Genomic DNA, 10,562 nt, shown 5'->3' with positions numbered 1-10,562 from the left:
TAAGATATTCTAATAATAACCTGTGGAAATAGAAAAAATACAATAAACAAAAAGAAGTCGGCGACAAATCTATGTACTAAAATTAATATGTACTGCCTTCAAATTAAAATCAGAGGAGGTGGATTTCCCACGATTTGGTATGGAGGAAAGCGGTGGAGGATGGCATAGATTTTATTTTAGTAACCGTGCCCAAAAATAATGTGGTTAACTCAGGGGGCTGGATGGTTGACGAAGACGGAGGTGCGGCCGTAAAAAAGTCACTAATCGTTTTGCTGTTCTAGATGTAAAAGCAGGAAGTGGCTTGGTGGCAGTGACTCCATGCAGCCTCATAAGTGGATATAATACACCTAATAGCTCGGAAGATAGAGTTGATGAGTTCTTGTCTGACTTGTAGGAGATGATGAGAATAGTGGGTCGACCTGTGATGCTCCCAGGCGATTTTAACACTGAATCAGTCGGACTTGTCGGGACAAAGTCGATTCGCCGTGGATACAAACTGGCTGCTTCACTCAGTTCGTTTGACATGATAGGCTTAACACACCGGAGGCTCAGACATTCACTGGCAGACGGTCGGGATCCACAATAGACATCACCGTGATTCCAGAGCGGTTCCTCCCCGGGCTGACCTCCTGGAGAATAATGGAAGAAGAATTCTTAACTGGCCATCGGGGGATCCGATTTACTGCCCAAATAGAAACCCAGTGGAACAGACAAAGAGATACAACCGGAGGCCGTCAAGGATACTAATTACCTCCTTCTCTGAAGCAATGGCAGACAGAATGGTGCAAACACAAAACTGGAGCCCAGATTTTTTAACTATTCTAAAATAGAAGACTGACAGAATCAGACCACGGATGGACCAGATGCGACGCAAAGTCTACTGGTGGAATCGGGATATTGTTACCCCGCGAAATGTGACCCTCTCGGCCAGGCGAAATCTGCAACATGTGCGCAGAAACCGTCCGGAAGAGATCGAAAGGGCAAAGTTCCAATATAAGAATGCCCGTAACAGTTATTGTGCAGCTATAAAACAGGCGAAAACAGGCCTGGGTTAATTTGGTAGAAGACCTAAACGATGATCCGTGAGGGAAGGCGTACCGGGTGTTAATGAAGAGAGTTGGTGCGCTCCTCCCCCTATTATCCAGTGGCCAAGTATTGCGTGTTGTTTGAGAACTCTTCCAGACAGAGGAGACGGAATATTTAAATGTCATAAATCAGGAGGTGAAAAGATTTACGATAGCCAATTTCCGATGGGCACCATTAAGGATTACTACTAGAAAGATGCGCTACTCAGGAAATCGGTAGTTCCACATTTGTGGCTGATTTTGGAAGCTTTAAACAAGACCCTGAGCACGGGAGGATTCGCCGTGTCTTTGAAAATTGGAAGACTGCTGTTTATACCCAAACCAGTGGCTGCGGGCATAGTTCAGGCTTACCGATCGATTTGTTTACTACCCACATTAAATAAATTATACGAGAGGCTCCTAGCGGAGAGGCTTTGGGCGAAAGTGAAAGCAGCAGGCGGATTGATCTAGTCGCAATACGGCTTTATGCAAGGAAGATCTACCGTCGACGCCCTTCGCTAAGAAGTGGAATGGAATAATGCATGCAGGGAGGGCACCAGAGGACCAGAAAGATTCCGTTGATGGTCCTTATGGATGTTCGCAATGATTTTAACAGCATCCTGTAGGCGAGTATTATAAAAGAATTAAGAAACAGAAATATTAGTTCTTACTTGAGAGCTGCTATAAGTAAATTTCTGCACGGCAGGGAGCTCATAACAACAACGGAAGACGGTGATGTAAGTTTCCAGATGATGGGAGGAATCCAGCAGAGGTCCGTCTTAAGCCCCCTGTCTTTGAAACATCACCTTCAACGGGGTGCTGCGGCTGGAACTCCCGGACGATGTATCCTTGCTCGCGTATGTGGACGATTTAGTAATGCTTGTATCAGGCCACTCGGAAGGTGTTGAAAGAACAGCTAACAAATCGATCCGACGAATGAGTGTTTGACTGGTCAATGAAGGAATGAAGTTAGCGCCTCAAAAGACTCGATCGTAGCGATAGTCGGACGGAGAAAAATTCGACAGATCAACATCACCGTAGATGAAGCCCGAGTGGCCATGCAGTGCCATGTCAAATATCTTGGCTTATGGTTTGAACAAGAAGAGCTGTTAAATAAACATATTAAGGAAGTGTCGGGCAAGATGGAGCGTATGGTTAGAATCTTGAACCTATTAATGCGGGCCAGATGAGGCCCTCGAGCAACAAAAAGAAGCTCATGTCTACTGCAACGTCGGTATTGTTATATACGATACTGGCGTGATTTTCTGCCTTGGACAGAAAGAAACACGTCAGATGTTTGACATCGATACAGCGAAGAGCCGGGCTAAAAATAACATGTGCGTACAGAACGGTGTCTGCAAAGGCGGTGGGGATACTCGCTGGGGTCTTCCGATTCGTCTCAGAGCTTTGCAGAGAAAAAGGTAATATGAGGGAATGATCAATGAAGATGCAATAGCAGTTTTATCTCAAGAATTGCAGGAGGCATGGGACCCGGCGAGGAATGGTGCCTGGACCCGCAGATTCATACCCAGGTTGGAGCCGTGACTGGGGAGGGGTCATGGAGAGGTTGGATATCATGTTATACAGTTCTTCCTCCCCGGTCACGGCGAATTTGGGGAATATCTCTACCGATTTGATAGAAGGATGTTCCAGAATTGCATATATTGCGGGCTGCAGGACACTCCCTACGATACCTTCTTTGAATGTCCTCGTTGGGATGGGCCCAAGTTAAATTCTAATCTCGATTGGATGACACCTGAAACTCCTGTCTCGTACATATTGAAGGGTTTAAAGGAATAGATAAATATGGAGAAGATGATTGCAGACATCCTAAAGAGGAAGGAAAAGGATTTCAGAAAACGGGGGTTAGACTGAAGCCCGGGTGGAAGACATGAGGGGGAAGGACAGCCCCCTGCTGAGCTACTGTTCGTCTGTGCTTGCACGGCTGGGTGGCAGTGAGGAGGGTTGGGGACTCTCAATCCTCCGAATCAAAAAAAAATTGGAGAAAAGACCGAGTCCTGACGGATGGGACGGGGTTCCGGGAACGGCATAGCCGGGCCCGGTTACCCCCGCCTAAGAGGCAGGCAAATTAAAATAAGAAGATCCAGAACCGGCAGGCCGACCTGCCTTGCCGGACTTACTGTCGGCAGGCGGGGAGACCCGTTACAGTCGCAAGGACACGCCCCTGGACTAAATCACTGCAGATCCGGTCCACGGGTGTAGGGGGTAAAACAAAAATAATATAAAAAAAAAATTTCTATCAATTTCATGTTTGTAACCATCAAAAAAACTTAAGAAAAATAGTTTTGAAAGGCTGGTAGAGATTGGAGTTTAATTTATTTTTCACAGGGAACTTTCCTGATTTTGTAGTCTTCTGCAACAAGAAAGACAAAGAGAAAACTTAATTTATCAAAATGTTCTCTGATCTGAAAAGAGTTTTTAAATGTCATTCAGTTTTTATTTTTCATTTTTCTTTAAACATTAATTTTTTTATTAAAATAATTTAAAGAAGAAATGGATTTGGGTTTCAGGAATTTTAGATACTTTCTTCAATCAATAACAGTTGAAACTATTTATAGTTATGTAATCAAAAACTATTTTAATTATTTAAATACTCATAATTATTTATTTTAGTAGTGATTAAAATTCTGGATATATCATTACGTGAAATTTGCAGCATCACTTAGAAGTAAAATTATTAACCGTTAAATGTTCCAAAAAATGTATTAGAATAATTTCATTTTGAAAATTTCATCATTTAATCAATTAAATTTAGCTAATCAGTTATTCACAGTTTATTGCTTGAAATTATTTTCAAAATAAATGAAATTTCAATGTTTTAAAATTTCTAACCCATTCTTTTACTCTACCCTTGACTCGGTGTTAATTCTTTTTTATATTATTATCTTACTCAGTATGAACTTAAGCAAAAAAAAATCTTTGTTAGAAAAATATTTTAAACATTTATCCGAAGCTTCCACTCCATTTTAAAGAAACATTTCTCTATATTATTTGTTGCTTTAATATTCATCTTCAATCAATTCATTTTGACAAAATTACCATTTCTAGTGTTTTTAGAAAAATGTTCAATAATTATTTTAATAATGATTTTTCAATGATTATTAGTGATACCGTCTTTATATCGTTACCTTAAATTCGAATAAAAAGCTTTCATAAGAATTTTGTTGACATAAATTGAAAAACAAGATTGCGCTTCATAAACCGTTTAATAAAAATTTATTTAATATTAAATAAACATTTTGATCGTTAAATAATCATCAGAAAACACTAAGGAAAGTAATAATAATATAATGAAGAAGAAGAAAATAAATGAATGTAAAAAGAAAGATTAATAAACAAATAAACTGATAATTACAACAAAAAAACTGTGTTTATTTATTTTTCCTCACTATCTACTGATAATGATTGTTTAAAAATCGAAATGACCATCTAGTTTTAGAATTCAAATAAAGATTTTGTCAACGGATTTTGAGCGTAGTCTTGTTTTCCAGTTTGTTGTAGTAAATTTGTAATAATTTAATTTATGATCCTTATGCAACACAAAATATATAATAAAATTATTTACCGGTTTGTAGATGGAGTTACTTTCACTGGTTACTTTAGCGCCTGCAGTCGTGGCCGAGTGGTTAAGGCGTCTGACTAGAAATCAGATTCCCTCTGGGAGCGTAGGTTCGAGTCCTACCGACTGCGAATTTTTTTTCTAATGATACATGTAATTTTTTGAATATATGTATACATAAGCATTATTAAACCTAACATCTTAAAAATCTGAAAGAGTATTCGTTTAATAAATCTAGCATAATAGCGAACTTTAGTTATACGGCCGTGATAATATTACAAATGATAATCGCTTCTAAGCTGTCATTGAATGTTAAAAGGAAATTGGTTTGATAAAAATTATGGGCAAATGTTTTCATTCTGTTTTAAATAATTTTACTGATTATTAAGAAAGTATAGATTTAAATTAGTTTAAGCAAAAACTCCTTGGTATAAATAATATTAGAAGAAATAACCAATTATTTCACTTATAACCAAGTTCCTTTCTTATTTTTTTTGTTGATGAGTGAGTAGTCGGTGTTAATTTTCTCAAAACTCTTCCTCTATAGTTTACAGAATTTGAACGTATAGATTAATGAAATTAACTTCTAACGAAATTATTTTGATGTAATCCTTTAAAAATCTCTATATGGTCTCTAATCTAATTACCGGAAATAAAAGTCCCACACAAAATATGACAAAACAGAATAGATTTCTTCATGCAAAAATTTCTGTAGCTGTGTTTGATGAAATCAAAACCTAACGGTAAAGTAGAAACAAATTAATTTACATGAAAGCCATTACAAAAAAACTGAATTTAAAAAAATGGTTCTTCTGAGTTGGGTTAAAGTTTGAATAAATTTACATAAATTGCTAAATTCTTACATTATATAAGCAGTATATATATGTTCAAGATTAATCTAAATAAAATATAATTTTTTTTACCAGTTTTCAGGATACTTTTTAATCTGTTATATTCCCAAAATTTAGGAAATATTACTCCCAAGTTATCCCAAAATTGAAAAATATTACTTCCATTCTAGGGATGTTAATTTTTGCTTGAGGTTAAAAATTACATTAAAAAATTTAATTTTTAAACAAATTTTTGGATGGTTTTTATAATTTTGAACAATTTTTTAAGCGTTTTTCATATATGTATTTACTAGCATCCACCATCGCGACATCGCCCGCGCTATATACATAAAACTTCAAATTTTAAATTAGTTTTTTTTGTAGTATATTTGAAATGTTGTTCACAGAATTATAACTACATAACCACAACTAAAACAAAACAATTTCATTGTAAAAGTATTAGTGAATCTCCTTATTACAAAAACAAAATGATATAAAAAAACTGGTAAGTAATACAAATCCCCTGAAAAATACTTACAGTGTGAATATATCCCTCAAAAAACAATTGGTTTCTCCGAATCCGGTAAAAATGGATTTACAAAGAAAATGAATGCTATTTGTAATTCTCAAATTTTTCTGAAACATAATTATTTTCTTCAAACGCAGAAAAAAATATTTAATAAACTAAGTCGTGGAAAAACATGAAATATTTTTAGAAATTTAGTCGCTTCGGGTTTGTTTCAGTTACACAACAATAAATAGCAAAATAATATTACTCTAACTATATGATGGTCTTAACGATTGAGTAGCTTGCTTGTTTTTCTAAACCAGTTAGTTGTTTGTTATATTTCGAAACAGCCTTGTGGTGAGTGATTTTTTAAAATATTTTACAAGTTTTCGTACGAATTAATTTATTAAATATTTTTTCTCAGCGTTTGAAGGGAAAAATTATGTTTTAGAGAAGTTTGAGAATAGCAAATAATAATTTTAGCAAGCATAATTTTCTTCGTATATAATTTTTCTTTCAGATTTGGGGCAAGCAATTGTTTTTTGAGAGATATCTTCACACTGTGTTTTTCAGGGGTTTGTATTATTCACCATATTTTTATATCATTTTGTTTTGTGATAAGAAGATTTACCAACAAATTTACTAACAAATTTTTATTTTTGGTGGTCGTGATATTAGTAATTTTTGTTTTATCTTGTTATAGAGTATGATGATTATTTCTTTTTCTCTAAGAAAAATAATAAAGATATTTCTTCAGTTTCCTGATCATCATTTTTTTATGAATGTTTAATTTCATGTATTCGAATCCAATTTTTACTTCCTTGTACGAAATAAAGGAAGTATTTTGATCGCGAAAAATTTCGGTTTCCAGATTTCAACGGAAATATCCATTTTGACCATCTCTGAATCCATTTTGAGTAGTTTCGGCGTGACGTCTGTACGTACGTATGTATTTCGCATAACTTAAAAACGATTAGCCGTAGGATGTTGAAAATTTGTATTTAGGATTGTTGTAATATCTAGTTGTTCACCTCCCCTTTTTATTGCAATTGACTGGACCAAAATTGTCCTAAAAGCCCAAAATCCAAATTTTTGGAGTTTGTGCTTTTTCTTAACTTCAGTAATACGCCTTCATTGAGAGCTTTTCAACTATATAACATAAGTGGTACTCATTTTCATTGGTTCAAGAGTTATAGCCAAATAAAATTTTAATTAATGAAATATTTGGATCTTAGAGGAAGGCACATCACTTCGAATCATACTTCATCTCCTTTTTTCAACCTTTTTTTTTAAAAAATTTAAATATATTGATTTGTTAATAGTTATTAAACCTCTCATTGTAAAAATATTTTTACGTTGAATAATAATTCAATAATAACAAAAGAAAAAAGAAAAAGTATCAGAAGTTATTAAGAAATAAAATTTTATATACTTTTCATATTAAAAACCTGTGGAAATGTAATATAATAGGCGTACAGGAAAGGTGCGTGTTTGTGCGCGCGCACAAAACACGCGTTTTTGTAGAAAATTTGAATAGGATTTTCCTAACAATTTACTATGAATTAAGTGTTTATTATAATATCTCTCTCTTGTCAATAACAGTCAGGAATAATATTAATTTGAAATTTTTGATTTTGACCTCTTTCAGAATAAAAGCTAACAAAAAAATAGTTATTGCAATTTTCTGGCATTGGTGATGTATTATTTTATAGTAGAAAAATAATGATACATGAAAAATGTTTAAAAAAAATCGTGTTTTTATATTTTAGCGGTTTCGTTACCAATTTGGGGGTAATATTACCTCCAAAGTTTTTTCTAGACCACTTGCAGTACGCAATATTTAGGTTGACAACAAAGTTCGGTTACAAATTATGCAATAAATTTGTATAATTATTTCGATTTTTGAAGGGGGAATTTGTGGGCAATCTTTTTTTAAAATGATAAGATAATCATGCACATGTACTAAGCTTAACATATACTGAAGTTATATTTGCAGAAATTGACCTCTTTCTTTTTCTGTTTAACCTCCGGAACCGTTGTAAGGCATTACGCCAGAGGATGATGATAAATGTAAATGAAAAGCTTAACATAAAGTGAGGTTATGTTACCAAAAATTAGCCTGAAAAACTATCTACCAACTCCCTGAAGCTATAGATCCCAAATACGAGTCTGTGTGTCAAATTTCATCAAAATCAGTTTATTCAGTCAAACGTTATTAAGCGACAAGCACCCAACCCACGTACATAAGAACATACGTACGTACGATCACTACCCTCCCGCTCCCCACTTTTTTTAATTTTTTGGGGTCCTAGGTCACAAAAAGTCGAGAAATTAAAAAAAAACCATACCCCCATTTTTGATTGATTATCATAATTTTCATTTTGCAGGATAGCTCTAACGCTATGATAAGTAAAAAGGGGGGAAAGTGGTAGTTACTTATATCTTCTTTAATAATAATATAACAACAACCCTGATGTAAATTAAGCAGTCGTGGCCGAATGGTTAAGGTCTCACTAGAAATCAGATTCCCTCTGGGAGCGTAGGTTCGAGTGATACCGACTGCGGGAATGTTTTGAAAATTATTTTTGAGTAATAGTCCGGTACCTTTGATTTCTATAATGAGACTATAACAATAAAAAATAATTAAAAAACGGGTATCAGGTATCAGACCTCCATTAATCATTATTTTTAATTTATGTGTATTTTTTTTCTATAAAATTACAAGTTCATAATAAAATATCTAATAAATAGTGTTTTTCGAATCTTAAATCATAAGAAAACTCATTTATCATGAAAACAATTCTTTAGATTATTTGCTTATTTATGTTCAATAAAATTTCAAAGCGATTCCATAGTACAATAATACTAATATAAGGCTCATTAAGAGAGAGAGAGAGAGAGAGAGACAAGAAGTGGTTTCCCATGGCCTTGTTCACTGAGCCGGTGGCTTGACATGTTTATCAGCAAGTCAACCCCTCTGAAATGCACCCCTACACCTACATTGTGATCACCTGAAAGAAAGTGTACATAAAGTACGGAATATTGCTCACACAATGTTGAACATTATTACTCTCTGAGAAACCAACTATGGCTAGCGACAGTTGTAACATAGATTAAGTTCGTCAGTCATAATAATGATAAGGGCAGGTAGATTACAACAGCAAATTAATTTATTACTTTCTATCGGAAATAATGCAATGCATATAAAATTAATTATTATTAAGAATTAAAAAATTAATTCGATTATTTTAGAAAGATGATTTCAATAATAATTACACTCGAGATGCAATTTACCCAGAAATTATAAAATAATAACCGATAATTTGAAATTTAACTTTTGTAATGATACACCAAACCAAATTCTATAACAATATCTTTTATAGAAAACTTAGTTGAAATCGTTTTCAGATGTCTTTGTAAACATCCTCAGTGACTGATGTTTATGCACTGGCGTCAGCCGTTGTCTTACATAGCCGTTTTTTTTTTTAATTAAGCAGACAGGTTTAAAAAGATGGTTGAGATTTAAATTGTGTGTGTTCATTTAGTATTTTTATTTTTATTTTTAATATATTTCATAATATAGATAGTTATATTTATATTTCAATTATGTTAAAATGTGGTCCTTTTCTATGTGTTTATTTACAACATCGAATTGTTTTTCAATGTTATTGAAGTTGTAAATTGGGTACATGAGGTGGGATCAAATTTTGACTAGGTTGGTGTGAAGGGATTTTAAACGTTTAATTATAATTTTGTTTAAAATTGCTTTCCGTTTGAACAATATAGTTTATATATACTTGGAGAATTTTCATTATTTAGTGACCCTATCACTGTGTATGTAATGATTTATTTTGTTTAGTTTATTTCTCTGAAGACTACAATTCCATTATTATTTATAGAAAAAATATACGTATTTTATATAATAATTATTAATTTACTGTGAAAGATCGCTATAGAGAAATGTATCATACACTTCTTAATAAAATGTTCAAAAAAATCTCGCAGTCGGTAGGACTCGAACCTACGCTCCCAGAGGGAATCTGATTTCTAGTCAGACGCCTTAACCACTCGGCCACGACTGCCTCCGTGAGATGTGAGTTGCTATATTATTAAAGCGTATTAAAATAATTACACTTTTCTTTTTGAAGATGGGTTGTACTTTTTACTTCCTTGTACGAATTATTTGAAAAATTTCGGTTTTCAGATTTGAACGGAATTATCCATTTTGACGAGTTTCGGCGTGACGTCTGTATGTACGTACGTACGTATGTATCTCGCATAACTCAAAAACGATTAGCCGTAGGATGTTGAAATTTTGAATTTAGGACTGTTGTTACATCTAATTGTGCACCTTTCGATTCCAATCGACTGGATCAAAAATGTCCAAAAAAAGCCCAAAATCCAAAAATTTGAATTTTGGATTTTTTCTTAACTGGAGTATTAGACCTCATTGAGAGCTTTTCATCGATATATCATAATTGGTAACTATGATGTAAAAGTGTTTAATTAATTTAGAAGTATTATTTATCGTTTTTATTTTTAATATTCAAATCAAAACATATTTTAAGTATGTGATTGTC

General features: G+C 33.8%; 2 non-coding genes across 2 annotated transcripts; one reads left to right on the top strand and one right to left on the bottom strand.

Moving 5' to 3' along the window:
• The first annotated feature begins 4,693 nt into the window (after nt 1–4,693).
• On the top strand, nt 4,694–4,775 carry TRNAS-AGA (transfer RNA serine (anticodon AGA)). Its single transcript has one exon. It is a non-coding gene; the product is annotated as a tRNA-Ser (tRNA).
• A 5,207-nt stretch (nt 4,776–9,982) lies between these two features.
• TRNAS-AGA (transfer RNA serine (anticodon AGA)) lies at nt 9,983–10,064 on the bottom strand. The gene has a single exon. It is a non-coding gene; the product is annotated as a tRNA-Ser (tRNA).
• Between the last annotated feature and the right edge of the window lie 498 nt (nt 10,065–10,562).

This window comes from Lycorma delicatula, chromosome 7, assembly GCF_047948215.1.
Source record: "Lycorma delicatula isolate Av1 chromosome 7, ASM4794821v1, whole genome shotgun sequence".
NCBI classification, from domain to species: Eukaryota; Metazoa; Arthropoda; class Insecta; order Hemiptera; family Fulgoridae; genus Lycorma; species Lycorma delicatula.
Note: the sequence above shows the minus strand (reverse complement) of the source record. Positions and strands in the feature narration are given on the sequence as shown.